Source organism: Nycticebus coucang, chromosome X (assembly GCF_027406575.1).
Source record: "Nycticebus coucang isolate mNycCou1 chromosome X, mNycCou1.pri, whole genome shotgun sequence".
Taxonomy (NCBI): domain Eukaryota; kingdom Metazoa; phylum Chordata; class Mammalia; order Primates; family Lorisidae; genus Nycticebus; species Nycticebus coucang.
Genome location: NC_069804.1, coordinates 68,389,027 through 68,414,936, shown reverse-complemented (window position 1 = coordinate 68,414,936; position 25,910 = coordinate 68,389,027). Strand labels below are relative to the sequence as shown.

Genomic DNA, 25,910 nt, shown 5'->3' with positions numbered 1-25,910 from the left:
CGCAGGTGTGATCCCGCCTGTCCCCCTCCCTCTACCCACCTCCCTCCTCCCTCCCCTCCCTTTCCCCTTTCCCCCTATTCTTAGGTTGTAACTGGGTTATAGTTTTCATGTGAAAGCCCTAAATTAGTTTTATAGTAGGGGTGAGTACATTGGGTACTTTTTTTCCATTCTTGAGATACTTTACTAAGAAGAATAGTTTTCAGTTCCATCCATGTAAACATAAAAGAGGTAAAGTCTCCATCTTTCTTTAAGGCTGCATAATATTCCATGGTGTACATATACCACAATTTATTAATCCATTCATGGATCTATGGGCACTTGGGCTTTTTCTATGACTTAGCAATTATGAATAGGGCTGCAATAAACATTTTGGTGCAAATATCTTTGTTATGATGTGATTTTTGGTCTTCTGGGTATTAGTAACTTTGTTGAAAGGTGGTGCCTTCATGTGCAATGCAGGTGGTAGTTCAAGCGTTAAGAGTAAATGAGCCAATTCAGGTATGTGCAGAAGGAGAAGAAAAGGGGGCTAAGATAAGAAGAATACTGAGAAATCATGGCTTTAATGACTGGATGAAGAATAACCCAGATAGGATGTGAGACTGTATAATTATACAGGTCATGTGAATGGTGTCCCCAAGGCAAAGGAGCATTTCAGGAATGAGGAAGGCATCGATGAAGTCAAATGGGAGAAAAATTAGGAAAATAAAGATAGAAACTCGGCCATGGCATTACCAACAAGTTGGTTGGTTGTTTATATTCATAAGAGGTTCCATGAGTTTTCTATGAGATAATGTGGGTAAAGCCAGGCTGCAATGGGTTGAGGGGTCAAAGTTAGTGAGGGAGTAGACAGAATGAGATTGAACTTTCAAAGGCAAGGAGAAAGAATCTAGTTCTTTTCAGCAGAAAGGGTGGTAATGCAGAAAATAAAGTGCTTACAAAGTTGATGGAAGGCCTGGAGGAGAAAGTTCCTCATTACCAGCATCTTTTTCTTTTTTTTTTTTTTTTGTGGTTTTTGGCCGGGGCTGGGTTTGAACCCACCACCTCTGGCATATGGGACTGGCGCTCTACTCCTTGAGCCACAGGCGCCACCCCATCTTTTTCAACATAATCTAGAAGAATGGCTTTTAAACTTTTTTGACCATTGCTTGCTGTATGAAATGCATTTTATATCATAACTCAGTAATCTAGTTAAGATGTATGATTGTCCTAGCCTAAATGATTTCTAGGAGAATATACTACTCTTAGAGTATGCTACCAGTTCCAGAACTTAATTTATTTTATTCCTAGCCAGTCCAGTTTCTTGTCCCTCTCCACTAATATCTATTTATTCATATAGTTCTAGAATGTAAGAGTAAGAAGAGCTGAGAGATCTTTTGTATAAGGGAGTTCTTGGTTCTTGTAGGCTCAGGAATGCACTGAATTTGTATGTATTTTTCTGGGGTGAGGGTTCTGAAGTTTACATGAGGGTCCTGTGGTCATGTGACATAAGGGAGATGGAGGCCTAGCGAGGGAAAAGGAATTTTGCAAAAATCATAACAACAAGTTGAAGGTAGAGCTTGGATTAAATTAAACACTTTCTGGTCTTGGGGTGGCGCCTGTGGCTCAAAGAATAGAACGCTGGTCCCATATACCAGAGGTGGTGGGTTCAAATTCGGCCCTGGCCAAAAACTGCAAAAACAAACAAACAAACAAAACAAACCCTTTCTGGTCTCTAATCCAGGCCTTTTCTTCCTCTTAATTCAGAAACCGGGTCATAAGCACAGAGCAGGGCAATGATTACAAGCATATTGCAAGTTCTGTAGAGGTTTTTATTAGGCAGATATTTGTTTACCCTATGCTGTCTTCCCTTTGTAGTACTCAGCATGCTGAAAGAGCACAAGCTGTCATAGTCTGAAGAAACCATAGTTAGAAAGGAAATCTAGGGCTGGGCACCATGGCTGATGCCTGTAATCCCAGCACTCTGAAAGGCTGAGGGCAGCAGATTGCTTGAGCTCAGGAGTTCAAGACCAGCCAGAGCAAGTCTCTAAAAAATAGCCAGGTGTTGTGGTGGGCACCTGTAGTCGGCTGAGGCAAGAGAATCACTTGAGCCCGAGAGTTTGAGGTTGTTGTTAGTTATGATGCCATGGCACTCAACTCCTGGGAGACAGAGTGAGACTCTGTATCCCCCCCAAAGGAAAGGAAATTCTAACTGGGTGGAGGCAACCCATATAAGAGAGAGCCAATTCGAATTGGATTGGATTTTGGAAATTTTGTGGTGTGTCCATGTGGTTCTGTCCACAGCACTGGTTTGTTGAGTTTTTATATAGTTAATCGTGAGTTGCCTGTAAATTCTTAGACAGTGGTCAAAGTCACCTTTGCTTCCCCCTTGGTTCAGGTTCCAAAGTGACTGCTGAGGTACATGCTTTGTCCTCATGTACCTACACCTTTTATTCTATTCTTTCTCCCGCCTTCCCATCCTTTCTCCACCCTTTCCTATAGACTTATCTTTCTTCATCATATTGTCAGCAGAAAAGAAGCCATTCTCGGTAAAACAATTTAAGGAGGTTTATTCTGAGCCAAATTTGCAGACCATGATCTGGAGCCACACTCAAGAAGCCTTGAGCAAGTGAAGTGGGGTTACAGTTTGGTTTGATACAGGAAGACAGAAATTACAGGTGAGGTCATAAATCAATATGTGGAAAACATACATTGGTTTGGACCAAAAAGGTGGGGCATCTGTCAGGGAGGTTATACAGGTTATAGGAGGGTTTAAAGATTCTTTAGCCGACAATTGGCTGAAAGAGTTAGGCTTTGTCAGCTCGGTGCCTGTGCTCAGCAGCTAGGGCTCCAGCCACATACACCAGAGCTGGCGGGTACGAATCCAGCCTGGGCCTGCCAAACAACAATGACAACTGCAACCAACACACAGCCAGCCGTTGTGCGGGCGCCTGTAGTCCCAGCTACTTGGGAGGCTGAGGTAAGAGAATTTCTTAAGCCCAAGAGTTTGAGGTTGCTGTGAAGTGTGACGCAACAGAACTCTACACAGAGAGACATAGTGAGACTGTCTCAAAAAAAAAAAAAAGAGTTAGGCTTTGTTTAAAAGAGTGGGAGTCAGTGAAAAGGAATGCTTTAGATAAAGGGTCGTTAATCAGAGACAAAGTACTGGACAGACTCAATTGGTTTGTTGTATATATTGAGGACCAGCAGGTAAGTCTTGCATAGCCTCAGGCCTGTTAAGGCTTCAAAGAGGGCATCCGAAAGAAGGGGGTACATGATGAGGCACGTCTGATCTCTTTTCTCAGGGCCATCAACTCAGTTTTAGGGAACCTCTTGGCCAAGGGGGGCGTCCAGTCATGAGTCATTGAAGGTGGAAGCGTCTTTATTTTAGTTCACAATATCCTCTCTTCTCCCACCTTTTCTTCTTTCTTTCTCCCTCTTTCTGGGTTTCTTCCTCCATATATCCTACCTCCCTCTTTCCCTTCTCTGCCCTCTCCCCTCCATCCCTTTTGGTCCATTTCCTCCCTCTTTTCCACTCGTTTTCGTCCACTTCCCAGCTACATACATTCCTCTCAACCCCCCTCCCCCAACAAACTCCCCACCGCGACGTCAGAACTGGTGGTGGATGACTCTGCCTGTCTGGACGGCGCAAGCCTGCTCCGGGAGCTCTGGGACCTCCGATTGGCTGTCATGGCTAGCACACCAGCTCAAGTTCCGCCCCTGGGACGGGTGGGGGTGAACGTGCTGCTATGGCATCTGCTATTGGGTCACAGGCCTGTCAGCTGCCCTGGCCTCGCCTCACGCAGGCGCCAGCAGTCGCTGTGTGAAAAATAAAGCACCTTACAGGCTGGGAGGGGTGGGGGAAAGAGAGAGAGAGAGGGACAGCTAGGCAGGACCGGAACGAGTGGCTGGCAGCCCAGAGCCCCGAGAAGAAAGCAAGTAAACGAACGAGCGTAGGAAAGCGAGCGAACTAGACGGAGTAGAGAAGATCGAGACTGACCAGTAGACAGGCAGGCAGACGGACGCACGCTGGGACGGACAGACTGAGCAGGCGCCAGAGAACCTCTCAGGTTCCTCCCGCCTTTCCCATTGAAAGTCAGGATTTTGCCTTTTCCGTGGCGCCCGAGAGAGAATGCTTGACTCTGCCGATTTCAGCGCAAGCTAAGATTTCTCAGCTAGAGAAGAAAGATCTTCCCAATCCTGATAGTGGGGAAACTAAGCTTTCCTGACCCCACCCCCAACCCCTCCCCCACCCGACCAAACTCGGGCGCCAAACCCAGCCCTTCCCTAACCATCCGACTTCCTCCTCTCCTTTCTAGCATGGTGGCTGTATGGACAGTCTGACAGAACAGAGACTGACATCTCCCAATCTGCCGGCCCCCCACCTGGAACACTACAGTGTTCTGCATTGCACCATGACCCTGGATGTGCAAACTGTAGTCGTTTTTGCCGTGATTGTAGTCCTCCTGCTTGTCAATGTCATACTCATGTTTTTCCTGGGAACGCGCTGAATGGAGTCCAGCCACCTGAGCTGTCGCGACCTCTCGCTTTGATTTCATCTCGAGAGCCACCGAGAGAGACAGAGAGAGAGAGAGAGAGAGAGAGAGAGAGAGAGAGAGAGAGAGAAAAAAAAAGACAGGGAAAGAGGGAGAGAAAGAGCAAGCTTTCTTACCGGGGGGAAAACGTTTTGAGCTTCAACATGGCCTCGCTGTGATATGTATGACGTTGGTATATTATCTCTCCCTAAATCTTTCGTTAAGTCTTTTAATTATGCCTTGTCCTTGCAGTTGCTTATTGCTTGAGTGAAATTGCTGATGAAGAAATGCTTTCTATTTAAGTGTGCATGCTTGTGTGCATTCTCCATCTATGTGACGTTCATGGAGCAAGCCCTGCGTCCTTAAAACACTGGCTTTCCTGTTTGTGGTGCCTTGCCAGCTAATTTTCTTGAAAGCTACCTTTAAAGTCCATCAGGGAATTATAGTCAAAATTTCTCTCTTGCCATGAGGAGTGTATTTTGATTTCTCTCGGGTGAAAGGGAATTGTTGAAGAGCATGATGAATTTTGGGCATCGTAGGAAAGTCTTATGTTATATTTAGAGGGGAAATACTGTTGCACGTAATGGATTTAGGGAAAATGATTCTTTATTCTCTAATGAAAAGCAATAATTTGGGAACTGACTAGGTGGGGTGTATTGAGTAGGCACTTGGTGTCAGTGTCCTTTGAATCTCAATTTGCTGTCCAGGGTTCAGTTTCCAATTTGGAAAGAAGCTGCCTTTAAAACATTTCTTAAATCATTAAATTCCAATTTCTTTGGAATCATGGAATCATAAAATGTATTCTCTAATGTTTTGATTTGTCAAGGGCTGACTTTGACAAGAACTGTTTGAGCTTCTTTTCCCCAATATTGTATCCTTGGATTTGAGTCTGGAGATTTTCTCTTATGTATCCCAAAACCAAAAGCCACTTTTTTACTCATCCTGGCAATAACAATTTGAAAATGACTCCTTTGGGGTAATCTCATTTGCAATGTTCTTAAAATAAATTTTAAATAGGACTTGATAGTGCTAACGATAAAATGATGGTGCTATTGTTTGCTACCTTGTTTGTTACTTTAATATTAGAGGTCTCTCTGAGACATTCCCATAACAGACTGAAAGTATGTAATGTGCTAAATTAAGAGTTTTGAGTACCAAAAGAAAAAAGTCTAGATGGAATGGGGTGAGAGCTCAGAAAACATAGGCTGGAATCAACATTCCAATATGAGATATGTCTGTTTGTCCATATCAGATGGTAGAGTGGTTGTCGTTGCTGTTATTATTGCTATTTCTATATTTCTGTTTCTGCTGAGAAAGCTCTTGGCAGACCCAGGAAGAAAAAATGTCTCTGATTCCTGCGTGCATAATACTGTGTGTGTGTGTTTCCTGCCCTGTTGATGTAGACAGATCTTACTGTGTTCCTTCTTTGACATGGAATAATGCTATTTCTGTCTCATGTAGCAATGAATCAGGGTGCATACATGTGCACACACATGTTACCCCTACACCCATGTGGGCGGCTGCTCATGTGTGATGTTCAAATGTGCCGGCATTATGCTGTTAAGTTCCATGTCCTGTTGATCAATCTCTTTGGAAATGATTATGAAGCAAGAGGGGTATAAAGGGGGCCCTTGGAATTGTCCTAACCACAGGACCCAGAGTATTATTTAATGGCGTCAGATGACATTTTGAGACTCAAAGCATGCTCTCATCAACTCAGGGTGGATGAGAAGCTGAGGTTTTGGCGGGGTGGGGGGTGGGGGTAGGGGGTTGGTACCATGGCATAAGCATGATCTGGAAAATTTGTTGGCATTGATTTTTATTAGTTACTCTTTGATTCCTTTGTGGGGACCCTCTGGGTGAAACTGGGAACTTCTTTGCAAAGGGAATCTATGAGTTTTTTTGTTTGTTTGTTTGTTTTTTTCTTTTTAGCTCCAGAGTAAGCTTATATGTTTTCTGGGCACTTTGCTTTGAGACAATGTTGGAGAGTGGAAAAAGGCTTTACAATGGGCAGCTAAAGACTCAGGTTTTCTTCTTCAGCAGCTATTTGACCAAGGGCAATTTTTTTCCTCTTCGCTTGGTTTGGGATTTCCTGTAACCTTGAAATTTTGGAATGGTTGGAGTCTTGCATTCCATCATTTTGGGCACCTATAGGCGTTTGAAGTCAGAGGTGGATGAACTGGAAAGACAAGTGAAAAGGAAAACAAAATGTTAATCAAAGGACAATGGGAGGAGAGGGGTGGATATGTGGTTCATGGTGTCTACAGGATAAGTTTTACCTAAGAGATTTTTTTGCCTAGCTATGTGGGAGGGAAATTGGGATTGCAACAAGGGAATATTTTTTGACTTTTTCTTTTCCCTAAGGTAGAAAAGGTCTTTAAGGCTAGTCTTTGACCCAGGTTTATGACTAAATAGTGTCATGAAATCCCTTTTCCTCTGATAGGCTTTTGGCAGAAAGTCTTTGGAATTGTTTGTGTGGTGTGTGTGTGTGCACACCCTTTGTATGTGGGTGCAAACTCCAGAGTGTGTATGTGGGTAGTGGTGGTAGGAATGAGGAAAGAGCATTGAGTTTGACAGCTCTGAAATAACCTTGGGCTAGGACCTGTGAAGATTTGACTGGTGCTAGGATGGATGGGATTATCACCCACGGCAGTCCTCTTCCCAGCATCTAAAACCCGTCAGCCTAGAAAGATAGCTTGGGAGGTAATTTAGTGATCATAATGGGTTAACAATTTTAAAATTAACTTTTCTTTAGACAAATAAGGAGATGTTGCTAGCCATGTAGCAGGCAACTAAAGGGAGTTTGGGGAGTAGAGAACAAAATGTGGCAGTGTGACTTTTTACTTGTGCAACTCCTAAAGGTTTGACATTTCTTCAGGCATGTGAGGGTATGTAAAAAAAGAAAAGAGTGGGAGAAAATAAGAAATGCAGCCCAGAGGAGTGGAACTCTATGCATTGTGACTTGTCTCCTTTTTTCTTTCTTCTTCTGCCTTCTCTCTTCATCTTTCCCCTTCTCCCTTTCCTCCCTCTGTGACACCTTCTCCTCCCCTCTCCTCCCCACTCTAAGTGGGTGAGAAGTAAGGAATAGAAGAGGGCTTTTCCTCTCTGATTTGTCCTCATTCCTGTCCTTTTTCTTCTGACCCCTCTGAGTATATGATAAGCTTTTGTTACCACGAGGGGCAAAATAGGATCTCAGCTCTCAGGGATTTTAGCTCTCAGAGCCTCACGGGGGGGGGGGGCGGGGGGAGGATTAAAGAAAATGTCCTCTACTGGTATCCTAGCAACACTTTCATCACTCAGCACCCCCGCACCCGCCTGCTGAGCTCCAGAGCCTACCCTTTAAAGGCCCAGGCATCCATACATCAGGAGAAAGGGGAGCCCAACAAGAGTTGGAGAGATGTTTTTGGGGAAGGAACAAAGAAAGAACAAGATATCCATTGCCTGCAAATGCCTACAAAACATATCCACAGCAAGCATACAGAGCCTAGCCTAGTTTGGCCCTATTTATTGGAGAACTCATGGGTTCAAATCCCTCCAGTCATTATCCTCTCCTTAACTGAGCCATTTTCACTGCACTGCCTAGTTTTAGTGCAAGGGGGTCTGCAGGCCCCTAGAAAACATTTTTTTCATTCTAACTTTTGGCTGCATCAGGGAAAGAATGAAGTGTTAGCTTGGTGGGAACAACATGAACAGATCTTTTCCTCCACAAAGACAGCCTCTGTCTGTCAGAACCTGCAACATGTGCTTATGCAATGTGCCCCAATTTTGTTTGTGGCTTGAGGAACCCTGCCTATCTCAGCTGTAGTGTGGAATTTGGGTTTTTTCTTTCTGTGGTTTTGGTTAGGTAGTGTCTTTCTACCTAGGGAAGTTCAGAAAGCTAATTTAATTGACTTTGGATCAGATTTTCTCATCCACTTGTGTGTGATTAAGCCGTTAGGATCTCAACAAGCCTGTGGGTGAGATGCTCTTTTACCCCATGGTGAGGCCCAGATTAAGGGTTCTTGGCTGTGACCAGAGGGGACATTCTAGTTTTGCAGAGATGGAGCCAAAGCATGTTTTACTCTTTAGCCTTTGTTTGCCATCTCAGCCTCTGATCCCTTGGCCTGCAGAGTGCTTACTCTGGGCTGCACATGAGACTTGTGCCTTTTCTCCCAAAATAAATGCCTCTTCAGAAGACCTCCCACTAGGCATCTGGATTCAGTCTCAATGGCTTTGCCCCAAGAAATGGGATGGCAGAGGGGAGTCTTACATTCCCTAGTTATTATTTTCAGCTCTGTCACTTGTTATAAGCTAGCTGAGTCTTTGGCTTTCCAGGAATCTTTGAGCAAAGCTTAGCTCTTCCAACATCTGCCCACACTATCTCCTGCCCTTAGGTGGATCTAACTCCAAAGCAGTGATTTCAACCAGTGTGCCATGGCATACTGGTGTGCTATGAGAGGATCTTGGGTGTGCCCTGAAAGTTTTTAAAGACTATTAATTAAATTATTTCCAAAAGAGGTTCAAAAGCATAGTAAGTATATTCCTTTTTTTTGATAACATAATTTAAGTATGCTATGGAAGTTTATAGGTTCAAGTGTACCATAAGATAAAAAACAGAAAATAGTTGAAAAACACTATTCTAGAGTACTTGGCTTCTTTGTTTTGTTCTGGCACCAAAGCATAAAGTGGAAAAGCTAGAAGGAGAAAGGGCCTAGAGGGGAAAGAAGTCTCAGAAAACAGTTCAGTAATGACAGTACTAATAAACCATAGTCAGTGCATGGGCCTATAGAGTTTACCAAGCAATTTTGCATCCTAATTTGAGCATCACATCAGCCTTGTGAGAGTGGATAGATGGGGAGAATAAACACCAGTGAAACTGGTGGGAAGGGAATGGGCCTGCCTCTCAAGTAGGAATCTGAGAGAATCAAAGTTGATCATCCCAGCTAATGTGATCCTGAAAAGGGTTAGATAAGGGAGGGAGGTTTGTGAGTCATATGTGAGGTCATACTAGCTTCCTCAGCTACTTGCATACATTTTTAGTGTTTTTTAAATAGCTTTCATTTGTATTGCATTTTTGCACAGAATCCTTTATTTTATAAAATGCTACCATTTTGTTTTGAATATACATCAAAAAGTTCTCTTTAGTCTTATGAAAACACAGTATTTGGCTAAAGGCCACTGTGAGTTGCTGAAGCCTGAAATGCAGAATGTTTTGAAGGAACTGCGTTTTCCAAACAATTGTTCTTTCTGAAGCACTCTTATTTTTTATATTTCTTCAAAAGTGTGCTGCCCAGAACTATCCATGCTACTACAGGTGCTACCTGACCAGGATCAAGTACAAAGGGACTTTGATCTGTGAAATGTCTAATAATACATTCTTCCTCCGATTCTGAACCATTGCTAAACATTTGTATCACTTTGGGGGAGTTTTTAAATACTCCAGGTCTCCATTCTAAGAAGTTTTGATTTAATTTGCATGGGATGGGTCACAGGGAGTTTTGTTGATTTATTTATTTTAAATTTAAAGCTCCCCGAGGTGATTCAAATGTGTGCTCAGGATTAAGAGTCATTGCCTGAACCTCTTTTGAATTTGTAGTTTTAAACCCTTTCTGGTCTAGTCCACTCCTCTCTTATGAAGTTGTCCTTTTGAATCAAACTTTAGTTTTTTTAATCAAACTTGTTAAATTTTGTTTGGTTAGTCTGTTATTCTAGCTCTTTATGGGTTTTAACATTTTTCTTCATGCTATGCAACAAATTAGAAGTCCGTTCCAGCATTGCATCAGTTAAATTATTTTGTTTGGATGGCATACTGTGTTTTTTTACATTGGTTTTTAAATTTGTTCTTCATGTCACACAACAGATTAGAAATTTCTTCTAACATTGCATCATTTGAAAGCTGAATAAGCATCAATCAAATTGTTAATTCAAATAAATGTTCACTATGTTTAGCTTAATGCTAGCTTCTCTGGCGCTGCACCAGAGCCTACTTTTGGAGTTGGGAACTGCAATTTTATCTGGTCATCCATACTCTAGTTTACCAAGGTAGAGGATAATGTATCATGGTAGATGTGTTGTATGTTTTGTTAGCATCAACATATGCTACATTCATAGCAATCATCTGCCAAGCCAATGGCCCCATCATAAAAAGAAGTACTAGTTACTTGACATTTTACTCCTGGTAAATCTGGTTGCATGCTCCAGAGATTCCCTGTTTTATTTCCATTGCCCACAAACCAAACTGTTTCTTAACTGGCTTGAGGATCAGCGCTATAACTGTAGTTTCTGTGTATTACTTTCCTTTCCCATCTTTAGAAAAGCAGGATATTGTGGATATGGCTTTGAAACAATATATTTTGTTCTCAAGGTGTTTGGTAAACTCTCTGTGCATGTTTCCCTTGTGCTGAATTTTTTCAATTAACCTAGTGCTTATCAGCCTTGGCTGCACATTGGAATCACCTGAGGAGTTAATAAGACAATTTATTCCTAGCATTTCTGGGAGAGTTGGTCATGGTGGGCCCTGGCATCAGTATTTTTCTAAAGTTACCTTAGGTGATGGGAATATTGAGCCAGAGGTTGAATGAATATTATGGAATGGATCAAGGGAAATGTTAGCTTAGCCTGAGTTTGGCTTATCACACATGTGACTAGTCAGGCTTCACAGATGGTGAGATTGTATTCTAGGACTATGGAGGCTTTGATGAGTTCTAGGGACTTGTGCCCACTTAGAGGACTCAACCCTAAAGATTGAGTAGTCTGCAGAGTTATTTGAATTTAAAATAATCAGTTGTGAGATGTCAGTTCCCAGACATTTGCTGTAATAATGGGGAAGATCCTGCTCATTTACTGGGTGACCTCAAGTAAATTACTTTTTCCCTTTAAAATTTGGTTTCCTCATCTGCAAAATAAGGATAAGTGAATTATATGGCTTCAAGGATTTCTTCTAGATCTAACAATATGTGCTTACTTTGTGATTAATATTAACAATCAAGATGATTAAGGGTATTGTTCAAATTCAAGAGATAATCCAAAGATCCATTTTGAGCATGTTTGGAATACACAGAATGGTTTGGGGGTAGTAGGTTTGCTTTGCTAACTATATTTGGCTTAGGTTTCTTCTAGAATAAGTGAACTATATAGGTTGTATTCTTTGAGGACACACTGGCTGCCAAGCAGGGAAGAAAGCTGTATCATGAGTTGAGTAGCAGGGGGATGCTAGTTTAAGATTAAGCTTATTAAAGAGACAAGTCATATGAATAATTAAGAATTGCCTTTCATAGGTACAGAACCAGTCTCATAGGTTTGGGAAAGCCTAAGGAGGCAAGGAGTGGCACCTTTGACAGCCTAGAGCCCTTTCTTGTAGCATTTTAATAGCCATTTTAAGTAGTATTATTTGTTAATACTACTACTGCTATTTTAAAAAGTTACTTATTTATTTCATTGACTCCTTTCCAAAACCTAGAAGTTCTTCGAGAAAGTGAGGCTCAGAGAGATTAAGCAACTTATTGAAGGTCACACAGTCAGGCAGTGGTAGTACCTGACCTAGAACTCAGGCTTCTTAACAGCACAGCCTGGAGGGTTTCTGGTGGAAGCCTAAATAGTGGACTTTGTGGTCAGGGTGTAGTCATAATTCTTTGAGAATTAAAGGGGTTTCACTGACATAGAGTAGCACCTAGGAGCAAACTTTGATGAGAGGAGCAAAGAAGGAACAACTTGTTGGAAGAGGAAAAAGTATAGAAAGGGATGTGTTTGATTTCAGTTCTTTTTTTCCCTTATTATTCTTCTGTGCTAATTGCAGGCTCTTGATAGGAATTGGCTATTTGGTCTTCAGATACCAAGGTTGAGAGTTGGTAACAGGGAAGAGGAAGAGTTGTGTCTGCATTGTAGAAGGATAATTTATAGAAAACAGGTTTTCAGTAGGAGAAAAACAAACAAACAAACAAACAAACAAACAAAAAAAAACACTGAAAAAGGCTTTAGATGCCCTGGGATTAAACACTAGCTTTGTACCTACCTTGCTGCCATATGTTGATTAAGGCCCTTCCTATCTAGGCTTCAGTGTCTGTGTTACTAAAAGGAGATGTAGTTTGAGGAGAAGAACTATTTCCTTAAATGAAAATTTAGCCAGAAGCATCTATATAAAACAAGAAAAAGCACAACTGGTCTGGTTGAAATGGGTTTAGGCCTGGGTTGGAAGATACAGATTAAAGTTTCGGGTAACTATCTTTTTATGCAGACTTTAGTCAGTAGGGTAATTAGAATGAGGAGAGTGGAGATGGCTTTACTGCACAGCCATACTGCTTGAAAGATAGGACACCCTTGGATGGGGCTTTGTGATGGAGGTGAGTCTTTCATTTAAATGTCCAGGATTCACAGAGAATCACTGAAGTGCAGATATTAAAGTAACTAGTACAGGACACATCCCCCCAATCCTTTTTTACAAATGAGAAACTAAGGCACAAAAGGGGAAGAAGATTTGTTGAAGGTTGTGGTGATAGGCCTGGGATCTTGACTGACTCTTTAAATCAGGCCTATGCCTGTTGTAACCTGCTATCTCCCCTACAGGGTCCTGGCTGTATGCTTCCTGGTCAGGATCAGAGACCTGAATGTTCTTTCAGGTTTGGTTGGAGTAAGTGGGCTGAGAGACTGGGAGAAGAAGAACCTTACATGAACTCCTGGGGAAGGGGAGGAGAAGTCCTGTCAGCAGTCCTTGGGGTGCCGGGGAGTGGGATGAGGGTAGGGGGAACACAGAGTCTCCTGGATGCCATGTTAGCTCTTGTGAGTCAGGGAGCTATAGATGCAGCCCTGTGCTGAGTGGCTATTCATCCTCAGGGCCAGAGGAGGCAAGCACTACACATGCATAAGGAGCTCTAGGAATGGCTCTGGCAGCATATTTCTCTGCCTGCCTACCTTCTTTAAAGTAGAGAAAGCCATGAACTTACATTCCCAGCTGGCTTCAGGAAGGATGTGTTGAGAACCCACCCTCACCCCCTCAGAATGTGGTGCCTAAAGGCAGCAGCTACTTTTAGCTGTACCTCTTACTGTCTCTTCTGCCCACTTTCTTCCTCCTCCATGAATTGTGCGGGCTGGCAAGAGGGCTGGGCAGTGGTCACCTTAGCGTAGGGGGAGAGGCAGAGGAGGAGCCAGGCATCTCTAAGACAGACTTTGATAAGCCTGTGATGAAGGATGGGCTCAGAAATAGGGAAAAATGTTGAGACTTCTTTGTGCTTAGGACCCAAAAAGAGTAAAGAGGTTTTTAAATTTCCTTTGGCCCTTGCAACCAGCTTAGGTGCTTGTCTTGAAAATCCAGACTGAAATGTAGGAATCAAGAATATTTATTGGACAGACCATGCATATAGCATGCTTGGATTAAGAGGAAAACAACTGAGGCTAATAGATACTCACTTGGTTCTTGACTCTTCCTCTTCAACAGTGTCTTAAAATTTTCAGTGGGATTCTACTGTTTCTCACTTTATTTTCTCTGTGGCCCTGTAAAGTGGGTAAGGCAGGGGTTATCTCCGTTTCACAGATGAGAAAAATGAGGCTTAAGGACTTATTGTCATATAGAAGTTTCCAGCCTGGTCTTCTGGGTTCAAGCTCTGGAAGTTACAGTACCATTTAAAAATCTTTCCTTACAGCTCTTCCTTCCCTCCCTCCCTTCCTCCCTCCCTTCCTTCCTTCTTTCTGTGGGTGATTGTCACCATAGAGGAGGCTTAATACTCAAGCTGGTTGTTTTTTTTAATAAGTTTTATTTATCCTCATCTGAATTCCCCATAGCAGATTAGCTTTCTCTCTCCCGATCTTCCTTCCTTCCTTCCTTCCTTCTTTCCTTCCTTCCTCCCTTACTCCCTCCCTCCCTCCCTCCTTCCTTCCTCCTTTCTTTTTTTAAGACAGAATCTCACTTTGTCACCCTCAGTAGAGTGTCTTGGCATCATAGCTCGCACAGCCTCAAACTCTTGAGCTCAAGCGATCCTCTTGCCTCAGCCTCCCTAGTAGCTGGGACTACAGGCGCCTGTCACAATGCCCCTTTAGAGAAGCGGTCTTGCTCTTGTTCAGGCTGGTGTTGAACTCCTGAGCTCAAGCAATCCACTCACCTCGGCCTCCCAAGAGTGTGAGGATTATAAGCCTGAGCCACCAAACCTGGCCTTTTTTTTGAGACAGCGTCTCACTCCATTGCCCTGGGTAAAGTGTCCTGGCATCATAGCACACAGCAACCTCAAACTCTTGGGGCTGGCTAAGTTTTTCTCTCTTTTTTTTTTTTTTTTTGTGATTTTTTTTGGCCGGGGCTGGGTTTGAACTCGCCACCTCCGGCATATGGGACCGGCACCCTACTCCTTGAGCCACAGGCGCCGCCAGTTTTTCTCTTTTTAGTAGAGACAGAGGTAGGGGGTTCACGCTTATTCTGGCTGGTCTCAAACTTCTGAGCTAATCTGCCTCAACCTCCTAGAGTGATAGGGTAATAGGTATTAGCCACTGCACCTGACCTTATGGCTGTGTCTTCCAGAAAAAGAGTTCTAAATCTGTCCTGAGTCTATTCTGATTGTAGAAGGTGAGGAACCAGGCCCAGAGAAGAAAAGGCCTTGCCCAAGGAAACAGTACATTTGTAGTAGTATTCGATCTAGAACATAGCCTGGCAAGGATGTGAGTTGCTAGACATATGAAGTGTGTAAGCCACTATTGTCTTTTAGGAGTGGTTCTGGAAACCTATATGGTGTGATGGAAAGAAAAGTGTCACTGAACTAGGAGGTTATCATTTTTCTGTTTTGTGAACTTGGGCAAGTTATTTAGCTTCGCCAAGTTGGTTTTCTTTTCTGTAAGTTGGGGCTGATGAGCCCTGAGAACTCTCTAGGGCAGAAATCTTCTGTGGGTGATTGTCACAGTAGAGGGGGCTTAATACTGAAGCTGTTTTTTTTTTTTAATAAGAAGTTTTATTTATTCCCATCTTTATTCCCCATGGAGTCCTACACTTGTCGCTATGAATAGCAGACTAGCTGTCTCTCTCCCCATCTCCTGAAAAGGTAATTGTGTTTTTATTTAGCACCTTCTCAAGTCTATCAAGCCAGAAACCACCTAGGCACTTGACAATTAAAAACCAATTCTTGGCCCCCAGGTCCTTGGCTTGTGATGAGCATTACTGGGTTTTCATGATATGATTAAGAGTTGTTTCAGAAATTGAAGGCTCTTGACCAATGACCTACATAAGAACACATAACACTCTTGACCTTTATATACATCATTTTATGTGGAAACATCTCACTATTTGGGGGCGGGGCAAGGAGGTAAAGACTATTGTATAGTCTTTTGTTCTGACACAGTGGTCTTTTCTTCATGAACCTATGAGGTGGGCAAAGCTAAGATTATTCTCCCTTTTTTTGCTGAAAAATATTACCTTTATTATAAGGAAAATACACTGGAAAACAGAGTTAGAAGGTAGTAGGTGTGGAAAACCCAGAAAAATTTAATTACCAAACATTGCCCCAAATGTGGCTTTCTGCTATGGGGGAGAATGTATCTCATCTATCTTTCTCATTCTCTTTGAATTGCCCTTAGCAGGACTGAGCCAGGGGCCCCATTTTCCAATGTATTATCTTCTTGGGAACTTGAGAAAGGTTATACATGTATAGCTTTCAGGCTATTAACATATAGAAGAAAGTCTGGAGAAGGGAGGGATGTTATAGTCCCTCATTTCAATGCTTTCCCCATGCTGTGGAGCTGTCTACAGCCCCATCCCTTAGTATTTGTTGATGCCAAAGACATGAAGCCCATAGAATTTAGTCAGCAATGCACTGAGCAACAAGGCTGTGTTAATGAGAAAGTGAGCAGCATCTTACTTGGTGTTTCAGAAGCTGGCCAGGAGGTGGAGCACAGGAGAGATGCCGAGAAACTTATGGGAAAAGATAAACTGGAGCCCATAGTCCATCTGCTCCCAATATGCCAGTAGTCGAGCTTTTTTCCTTAGGAGTCTCAAGAGATGTCGTTTTCGCCATATGTAGGAAGATACACATTGCCAAGTTGGTATATGGTATATGGATGACGTTGGTAAGAGTCTAGATAACAGGAACGCTGAAGAAGGGTATGCTGAATAGAACCATACGCAGCATTCCTACCAAGATGATGTACGCCAGCTACATGTCCTGGATATTCATTACTTGAGTGTTTGGGTTTACTTATCTGTGTGCCACACCCATAACATTCATCCTGCCAGCTTCAGAAGCCCATCTGAACAGGGGCATGGCTCTCATTTCCACACTTTTGGTCTATTCTCCCCATTTTATGGCTCCTGAAGCAGAAGCTCAGAGAATTGCTTTGACTGACTCAGATCAGTCCTGCTTCTTACAGGCTAGGAAGAGCATAGAATATGGATTTATATACCTGCCCATACCTATAGGTATACATGCATGATACGTCAGATAGCCACTGTTACCAACTCAGTGGTACCAAGTTACTTTAAGTAGGGAGTTTATTCTAAAGATGCCTTCTGTATTTTGCATCTATCTAAATCTTTTTTGCAAAAATTAGTCAGGAAAGCAGAGAGAACTAGGAAGGTGCCACTAGATATCTCTGGCTAGATTGGCATTGAACCATTAGTTGTTTACTTTGGATGCATCTGTGAAATAGAGGTTAAGTTCATCTGGCTATTATATTGTCCAAAGATGCATGAAAGGCCTTGCCAAATGAGGAAAAGTGGTCCTAGGTTATGTAGCCCTTTGTGCTTAGTTTGGATTTCTCTGTGGATTTATTCAGTCGTGTTCTTAAAGAGTAGTCCTTGATCCTAACAGCTGGCTTGTCACCCTTACTGATTTCTCTAATCATCCCCAAGGATGGGGAAGATAATTTAAATAAGCCACATGCCATTTTGCCTAAACTTTTGGTGAAGGTTGTATGCCTTTGAGGCTGTATTTATTACTTTTAGTCCAATTGCTCGGGAAAATGAGTGTAGGATGACTGACAGGTGTGATGTAAGGATATAGCCAATAGCTTGCTGAGGACTAGAAGGGACCTAGATGAGATGAGACCATTTTCAGGAAATCCACATGTACATATCTGTGCACTGACTATTTGTGGTGGTTGGGGGGGACCAAACTCCATGATGCTTAAGCTGAGAAATCACTGAGTGAGAGTGAGAAAGAACCCATGAATTGAACCTACCCCCTTATACATAGATCTGCTAGAGAAACTGAAGCCCAAGTCTTGCTCAAAGTCTCAGAATTGGTCCTTGATCATTATCACATCTCTCTATTCACCTATATGTTGCTTGACCTCATTCTTGTGAAGCTCTTTAGATGAAGGGAATGATGGATAAGCCTCTTGAGAAAAGCGCCTATGGTTACCACATTCAGAAAGTGACAGGGATAAAAATGTGAACTCAGGTCTTTTGCTCTCCTTAGGAGCAGATTGACCCAGGCTTGAAGGAGAGCTGTTAGAAACAAATGGTTGGGGTAGAGGAATTGGTTCAGACTTGCTATCTATCCATGCCTTCTGCCTATACCTACAGGTATACATGCATAATAGGTTAGATAGGTCATATATAATAAACACTTAAACATACTCAGACCCACAGGGTATATTTGGGACATGGGGCACGCTGGTGGGGCATGCTTTCACATAGACACACTTGGAGTACACACTTTCAGTTAAGCATGGGGTATACTCCCACTTCAACATTTTCAGCACAAGCAGGAAATACATACATAGGGACACACATGAACCATGCTTGTGTACATTTGCATGTGTGAACACGTGGATGCATCTAAGGCACAACTGCAACAACATACATGTGGGGCATAGTGAGATGTACACTCAGATACACTCTTATGCCTAGCACATGTATTCCTGTTCCTGAGATACACACTCCTAAGGAAATACTTGACAGATAACACTCTCCTCATGAAACAAGCCTATGGGACACACTCACATGCCCAACACACCCCTATGAGACATGTCCTACCTCTAGGGCCAACCAGCTGTCCCTTTCTTCTAAGTGGGCATGATAAGACACTGATCCTAGCTAGTAGGCCTTTATCAGTTTTCTCTGACTCCCCTTACCGTCATCCCTGAAATCAGGGTTAAGAGCCCAGTGAACTTGCTAATAAAATGGATATTCAAGATGCCATATGTTGTCGCAGATTCTTCAAGGCAAACAGGACTCAGAACTAAGTGCTCAGATGTGAGTGAACAGTCAAATATGGAAGAATGGAGAAAGCAAATTGGCACTGATAAATACAGAAAGCTTTGCTTTCTTCCCCTAGTCCATTTATAAACCATTATGTAGTGATATGATTGTAAAGCAATATTCAGGAAAACCTAAAGTAACTGAATATTAAAATTTATTTTTCTTGGAAGTGAAATAATAACTTAGAGCACAGCAAGTATATCTAAATTGTGGGTGGGAAGTGTGAGGGAAAGTGGTAGAAAGTATATAGAAAGACCCCCTTTAGGCAGTGGACTAGCCTCTCCTGGGTTAATGGAGGTCTGAGACTAGCCACATCCTTAATGACCACAGCCCAGCTCCTAAGCACAGCAGCTTGGGCCATCTGGCCCTACTAATGAGGGCCTGCTATTTTTAGAGTTCCTCAAGCGGAAACCAGGTCATGATGTCCTAGGGAAGGCTTTCTGGTCCTTCGTACCAAAGCCTGGAGCTGAGCTGAAGGAACTGGATCTGTGAGAAGGATGAGAAGTAGGGAGACAGGTAGCCATAGCATGTCAGGCTTGCCCAAGAACAGCAGCCTCAGAGCTTGTTGCTCAGGTTTGGACTTGAGGTCAAGAAATATGAGTTCCATTGTGACTCTGCCTTCTTGGGTATGCCTCAGTCAGTTTTCCCTCTCCTGTCTGGGTCTTATTTGGTCTATTAGTATAATAACCAGTGTTGCCCACAGATGACATTGTGAGCAAAGTTCTCCCAAGCCTCAGTTTTCTGATAATGGGCTTAACTGCAACTTGTCATGGGAGTTTTGGGTGCAAATTTATTGTGCCAAAGGATGTGAAAAATATTTTGTAAAATGTTGAACATGTACTGCTACTGTTTGGATTATTAAGATTTCATCCATGCGGTTTGTAGGTAATCAAGAAGTTTGTCTTTTTATTTCAGTCCCCCTTCTCCATACCATTCTTTTAAGCTATTATTACTTCCATTTTACACATCAGGACAGACACTAAGCCTCAGGAAAGGAAAACACAGCATGAGGGCACAGGATTAGATAGTGGTGGGTTCAAGACTTGAAGTGGTACCTTTGGTTTCCCAACCCAATCTACTCTTTGTGGCACCAGGCTGCCACTCAATGAATTCTAGTACTAAGGGAAGCTGCCAGCAATAATAAAAGTAAATATATATAAAAAGTTAGATTTTTCTTACACAGGGACAGGGGATTCTGTGGGGTCCATCTTTCCCCAGCAGTGTCCCTTGCTTGCCCCTAAGAGGCATGCTGATTGACCCTTTGTTCCTCCCACAGCAGCTCACATCCGACTTGTCTCCTGCATACTAGAAGCAGTGAAGTGTTGGAGAGGATTTTAAGTGGTTGGGAGAGGGGAATTGTGCTGCCTGCTAAAGCCACTTCAGGATTATCCCTGGAGGCACTTGATCCACTTTGGCCACCCCCACTTCCTCAAAGCTTCCTGCTTACTGGAGCCCTGTCTGGCGGACTTGCCTAAGGGGTAGACCGAAAGGGATCTAAGGAAAAGATTTTGGTGCCTTGACCTCTGGAGGATTTTGCCAGCTCTTGAGAGATAAGATTGTGTAAATCCAAGCACCAAAGCTGGGAGAGTACTTGGAGGAGGCCATCTAGTCTGGCTCTTACCTGGCCTCAATGTGGACTTTTTTTTTTAAGAGACAGAATCTCATGTTATTGCACTCGGTAGAGTGCCATGGCATCACACAGCTCACAGCAACCTCCAACTCCTGGGCTTAGGCTATTCTCTTGCCTCAGCCTCCCAAGTAGTTGGGACTTCAGGCACCCGCCACAAGGCCCAGCTATTTTTTGGTCACAGTTTGGCCAGGGCCGGGTTCGAACCCACCACCCTTGGTATATGGGGCTGGCGCTCTACCCACTGAGCCACAGGCGCCACCCCTCAATGTGGACTTTAAAACCCAATGGCTTACTTTTTTTTCCCCTAGTGTGTGCTTCTTTTGTATACCACAGCCTCTTGAAGTGGTGTACACCTCAAGATATCCTGGAGTATTTCTAGCTTGCTTATTTTGCTCTTCTGAGTCCAGAAGAAGGGTGGGTAGGCACACTGAGATAGAGTGGCAAGAGAAAAGAGATGGATAATGTAGGACTCAGATTTTGAACGCTAGGAATTGTGGGAGAGGTCTTTTGGGTCTCTCTTCATTTGTCTTGCTGCTAATTTACTATTTTTCTATCTTTAACTGATTGGCTGTGGGAGCCTAGCCCAATCGGTTGCTGTTTTTATTGATGCTACTAAAACCTACAAAATGACTATAGTACTGACCCTTCTGGAAGACTGGATAAGCAAAGGAGCGGGAGGAATAGAAGAGAAAAGTGTAGAGGCACCTTCTTTTCTTTAAGTTTGAGAGCCAGAGAGGTGAATAGGAAAAGCTTAGCTATCATAGTCCTTCCAGGAAGCAACCATGGAGTTTCCTCATCTCTCTTGACCCTAGATGTTTCATTTCTAAATTATATTTTTGAATAGGAAATACATTCACCTGGTTCAAAATTCAAAAGGTCCAATAAGGGTGCTCAGTGAAAAGTCTCCTTCTCACCCCTGCCCTCCCTCTCCCTCACTTTCCTCTGCAGAACCCACCAGTTAAACCTTCTGGAAAGATCTTCTATGGATATACAAGAAATACAAATATAGAATGTATTTTTTATGGTAATGTACTATACCTATTATTCTATACTTTGTTATACTTTGGAGGTTCTTTGAATCTTAAATGGATTGTATCTTTTGGGAGGATATGGATGCATTCAAGAAAATAGGAGTTAGGAACTCTGTTTCTAGAATGAAACTACCTGGGTTCTGTTTCTGTCCCTGTATGATCTTTAGAAATCACTTCATCTTTCTGAACTTTGGTTTCCTCATCTTTAACCTAGGGATCAATTAAGTTAGTGTATGTGTATAAATTAGATTTGTCTCTGACACATTGTAAGCATTCAATAAATATCAGCCATTTGAAAAATTTAAAAATATTACAGGTATGCACATTTTGGTTACATAATTTGCTTTTTTACATTTTAAGTCAAAGTTATAAGTGTGCCCTTTACCCAGAATAAGTACATTGTACCAGTTAGGTGTGAATTTACCTGTCTCTTCCTCCCCACTCCCCTCTACTTGATTTCCATTGACTTTTACTTCCAGATGTGCACATAAGTGTTGATTGACTAATTCCAATTTAGTATAAAGTACCTGTGCTGTTCATTTTCCATTCTTGTGATACTTAGAAGAATGGTCTCCATTTCCATCCAGGTTGTTACAAAAGATAATAGATCAACATTTTTTTAATGAACAGTCATTTTTTTATTAGGGAAAAAAACATTAGGCTGTGAATCACTAAATCTAGTATTTGTTGTGACCTTTCTATTGCTGGGATAGCTAAATAATACTTTTTTTTGTCTAGGCCTCTGTTTCCTTATCTTTAAAGTGGGACAACCCATTCCTACTCTCCTTATTCCTCAGGACTGCCAGGAAGATCTAGTGAGCTTATGAATATGAAGACAACTTGGAAAACAAAATGTGCAGAAAAGATGGAAGAAGTACTGCTTAATGTTTTCAAAGAAAAAGCTGTAGGTGACTGGAACCCAATGACCTGAACTGGGTAGAAGAGGTAGTGTTCTTCCTTCTGCCAGTGGAACTCAAAGGCCATCCCTGAGTGAGGGAGAGTCCATGACAAAAATTTGAAATAATCAAGTTTTGTCTTTTGACCTTTTTTATACCATCCCTATCCTTCTCCTGACTTCCTTATTTCCATGTGTTCTTCTTCTTCCTTCCTCTTGTCAAAATTTGCTTTCAGGATCTGTAGAAGGATACCTCAAAGACAACCTCAGCTTTCCATTTAAGATAACCTAATCTAACTTGCTCAAAAAGGGGCTGGATGTGCTCAAGTTCATAAAGAAAGTCAGCAGCTAAGCCAGATTTGGAGCCCGTTGTTCCCATCTCATAGTTTTTTTTTTTTTTTTTTTTTTGCAGAGTCTCACTCTGTTGCCCAGGTGCTATAGTGTCTTGGTGTAAGCCTAGCTCACAACAAACTCAGACTCCTGGGTTCAAGCAATCTTCCTGCCTCAGCCTTCCAAGTAGCTGGGACTAAAGGCACCTGCCACAATGCTGGCTAATTTTTCTATTTAGTAGAGACAGGGTCTCACCCTTATTCAGTCTTGCTCTTGCTCAGGCTGGTCTTGAACTCCTGAGCTCAAGGGATCTCCAGGCCTTAGCCTCACAGAGAGTGCTAGGATTATTGGCATGAACCTATCCATTGTTTTTTCTCCTAGCATTTGCATTTTAGTGTGAATTTGAATTTGAGATTCCTTAGCAAAGACATCTGGTGATAAGGGAGACTGTGGAAGTGTCTCTACTTAGCTTTCATACTAAGATGTTCTTATCCCTTGATCTCCAGGGTCAGACCTTTTTGGAACCCTGAGGGGAGGAAGGACATGTGCTGGCTATATAGCCCTGAAGCAATGGCTGTAGAGCAGTGGGTGCAAAGAGTACCAGAAAATGTCTAAAACAGTGATACCCAAAGCAAGGCTCAGAGGGAAAGTAGAAGTTGTTTATGTATTAAATTGCTAATCTCATTGTTATTTATCTTTATTTTTCTTTTGAAATTTCAGAATATTGGCTCTGTGCCCATAGCCAGTGGTTACGGCGCCAGCCACATACACTAAAGGTGGTGGTTTCGAACCCGGCCCGGGCCTGCTAAACAACAATAACTGCAACAAAAAATAGCCAGGTGTTGTGGCGGGCACCTATAGTCCTAGCTACCTGGGAGGCTGAGGCAAGAGAATCACTTAAGCCCAAGAGTTTGAGGTTGCTGTAAGCTGTGACGCCACAATACTCTACCGAGGGTGACATAGTGAGACTCTGTCTCAAAAAAAAAAAAAAAAAGAAACAAATAAAGAAAGAAATTTCAGAAAATTAGGAGGTACATGTGTTTTGTTTACATGATTTGTTTTTTGCACAAATTGAGTCAAGATTATAAGCGTACCTCAATGAAAGACACTATGCGCTGTACCCAATAGGTATGAATTGACTCATACCCTCTGTCCCCCCCGCATCCCAGCTTGATTTTCATTGAGATTTACTTTCATATGTACGCTTAAGTGTTGGTTGATTAGTTCCAACAATGTCACTGTTATTTAATTTCTATTTGGGGGAAGATTTTCATAATACATAGCATACATTAGTAGTATTTAGATATTGAAGTGTTTCTTGTTTAGTTTTTTTAAAAAATAATTTAATATGTATATTTGAGGTTTACAACATGATGTTATAGGATACATATAGATAGTAAAATGGTTACTGTAGTGAAGCATAACTGTTATCTCTCATAGTTACTTTTAAGTAACAAGAACAGCTAAATGATCTTTGTTTTGTTTTTAATAATAGAAGTGGACTGTCTAAAAAGAATTGACAACCATCCTTCTTAGACTGTAGGCTTGTTTTCTAATATTGGCTCTGCCATTGACTAGCTCAATACCTTAGGCAAAGTTTTCTCACTGGTTCCTCAGTTTATTTACCTGTAAAATGGAATACTGAACTAGGTATATTAGCTTACTTAGCTCTTGGGAGTCTTCAATCCTGACCATCTCTGAGTATAAGAATTCACAGCCTTTCAGGCTCTTGAAACTGAGACAGAGTTAAGAAGAGTAGGTTCAAGCCCTGGCATCTTACTGGATGCTTTGTTCCTCAATCAGCTGCCTTGCTGTTTTCTTCTCCACCCTTACCTCTTCCACTTAGCCTGGACTGATAGATGCTTCTTTATATAAGCTAGGCTGACCTACTTGAAATTCATTTGTTATAAACACAACCACTTTTCCTGTAGACTCAGACCTGGTGCTGTCCCTCCTAGCCCCTGAGGTTGGGTGTGATTTTGTTTCTCCTGTGTCTTTTCTGGCAGCCTAAGTTTAGATGTTTTATTCTTCAGTTTAAGTTTAAAAACAGGGCCTAAGGGGAAGCCAACTCATCCTGTTTGAGTCCCCTGGGGCCTGACCTAGCAACTGCTCACTGAATGCCCCTGCCACCGGCTCATCCATTATTTATTGAGTATCGTCTGGGAACCTAGAATTGTGCTACAGTTTGTCAGGAGAAACATGGTCCACCTGGAGGATGAAAGGCTGCTGACAGGGACTAAAAGTATTGCTAGGTGTCTTGGCCTAGGATGGATTTTTTTTCTTTCACAGTGAGCCAATGGGAGAGGGAAATCAATGAACCACTGGAAAATATCTTCACTTTCTGTTGTAGATTTCTTCTTTGGGATGTAAAGATCCCTGAGGAGACACTTATATTCTCTTTGGAAATGAAAGCCAAGGCCCAGAGAGCTTCTGCCAAGACTCTGGAGGTAGACTTAAAGGCGGTTTAAATTAATTGAACTACATTTATTTTTTTCCACCTCTTCTCCAGATACAGGAGCAGGTCACAGTGCTCCTGACTAAATGGTGTTCCTGTTTTCACCATCTTAGACCAGATGGTCACATTTAAAGACATTGGAACCATTAGTCTTCCTGACTCCTCCCACTACCTACAGCTCTTCCCTACCAGATTTTGACGCAACATATGTCAAATGGATAAAAAATTATTTTGCCTTCTCCTCTTTGCCTTGCCCACCCACCCTTTGGCTGTGGTGTTGATGAGTATAGAACTATGAATGTGGGAGGCACGGAGGACAGATTCTTCATGTAGTTCTATTCCCCTCCTACCCTTCTGGAAATCTAGAGGGGCCCCACCTCCACCCTTGTTCAGAAAACTTCCAGGCTGGGCTTCCAGGTTTAACTCTCAGGAATAGTTAAGGCCTCTAGGACTAGTCCTTGGGAAACTAAATGAAGAAATTCAGGAGTCCAGATTTAGGCCCCAAGATGGTTCTAGGTCACTTCAGAGACCTGGGGCTCTTAGAGTCCCCCTACCTCTACCCTAGGCTTGCTCTGGTCAGTTCTTGTCTCTCAGGGTATGAAGTCAATAAGAGACATTTGGTGAGTTGCCGGAGTTTGGTTTCCATACCAAGTCTAAGAAGAAGGCCATGATGCCTGGGGCAGGAAGAAGGGCACACAGTATCCTCAACGTATAGATGAGGGGCAAGGTAACCCACAATTAGAGATGGTATGTGTCTGAATCAATAACTCATGGAGAGGACATTACTGAGTTTATTATTATTATCATTTTACTAATTTTTCAACTATTGGAGGCTGCTTTAGGTAGATTGAATACAACTCTAGGAAATTGCTCCTAGATTGTAGGATAGAGAGACGCTGCTAGGACTTT

General features: G+C 42.4%; 1 protein-coding gene, 1 long non-coding RNA gene and 1 pseudogene across 7 annotated transcripts in view; 2 read left to right on the top strand and 1 right to left on the bottom strand.

Moving 5' to 3' along the window:
• ARHGEF9 (Cdc42 guanine nucleotide exchange factor 9) overlaps positions 1-25,910 on the top strand; it is a 368,607-nt gene that overhangs the window by 59,584 nt on the left and 283,113 nt on the right. Inside the window, exon 1 of one of the 6 annotated variants that reach the window (XM_053579821.1) lies at positions 4,591-4,700. The exons of 4 other annotated variants lie outside the window; for them this stretch is intronic. The gene's annotated coding sequence lies outside the window, so the exon portion shown is untranslated. Of the gene's footprint in view, positions 1-4,590; positions 4,701-25,910 lie in introns of those variants that run through there. One more of the 6 variants, XM_053579822.1, reaches the window with a different exon arrangement.
• On the top strand, positions 4,308-4,564 carry LOC128577571 (uncharacterized). Its single transcript, XR_008377590.1, has one exon. It is a non-coding gene; the product is annotated as an uncharacterized LOC128577571 (long non-coding RNA).
• On the bottom strand, positions 16,219-16,684 carry LOC128577570 (ORM1-like protein 2; annotated as a pseudogene).